We start from the raw sequence: 1,250 nt of genomic DNA on the forward strand, positions 1-1,250 counted from the left end.
ACAAGAAGAATTTAACATCACAAGGCCATACTACTTTGAAGGCACCAATTTCTTCTATTGAAAATGTAAAATAGAATACTTTTAAATAAATGATATAGGTGCATGGTTTAGTACTCTTGAAGGTTTTGAAATGCACATGAGCTTCCATCTCCTTTAATATCTTCTTTGGGCAATTAGTCCTTTAGAAGTGGTTTTACTTTGATATTACTTATATGATTGATGGAGAGTCTAGAGGGAGTGGGGTAAATAGATTTGTTCACAAGATTTGCATCTCTACATATATAAGTTATGTAGAAGAAACAAAAATGCAATAGAAATTAGGCATGCAACCTAGAGGGAGTGTGTATATATTGATCAAGTTGAAAATTGTAAGTATGTGTTTAGGGGATTCTTTTGGCTTGGTGATGAAATTGATAACTCTTGGGGTGTATTTGGTTCAACATTATTGTTGATAACCTTGATTATCTATTCAAGATTATCAATAAAAATTTTGTTTGGTTTAAATAACGAGTGATTCCTAAGTCATGATGCATATCTGACACGTCAACAAATTAGGCATGCAATCTAGAATAGGAAAACCTTAAAAAAGTGAGATTTTTCTAGATTCCGGAATTAACAAAATTTTCTTTCCAAAATTATCCCTCGATATTTACCCTTTGGAACAAAAATACCCCAAAATTTTTATCAAATCTCAATTCATCCGATATAACCAAAACCCTTGCGACAAAATCCTCTCTTAATGGAGAAAGCTCTAGCAGACGACGAGGAAGAAGAGATCGATCAAACGAGGGATGGAGTCGGAGAGCAAGATTCTAGTGATCGACGCCACTGAATACATCGGTAAGCACATCGTTCTCAACAACACTCGTGAAAGCCATCCTATATTTGCCCTCATCCATGCTTTCATTGCTTGCTTATTTATCTGTAATTTTACACATTTTTAGTTTTAGAAAACTTCAATTTGTTTGCCCTAACATTCAATTTTCTCCATTGAATCCTTCTTTTTTTATGAAATTAAAATAGGGGGATCTGTAAGACCACGAGAGCCTGGTGAGCGCCATCAAGCAAGTCGACGTCATTATTGTCCTCATGGTTTTGCTTTTGGGCTCTATCCAAAATATCTCATGTCAATAGAGATATCTTTTCTCTTATAAACTCATGATCTTTCCTATGTGTTTTCAATGTGGGACTATGTTTGCAACCTTGCAACCCCAATAATCCCCCCTCAAACAAAGGACCACAAGCTTCCC

This window comes from Zingiber officinale, chromosome 5B (genome assembly GCF_018446385.1).
Source record: "Zingiber officinale cultivar Zhangliang chromosome 5B, Zo_v1.1, whole genome shotgun sequence".
Classification (NCBI taxonomy): Eukaryota; Viridiplantae; Streptophyta; class Magnoliopsida; order Zingiberales; family Zingiberaceae; genus Zingiber; species Zingiber officinale.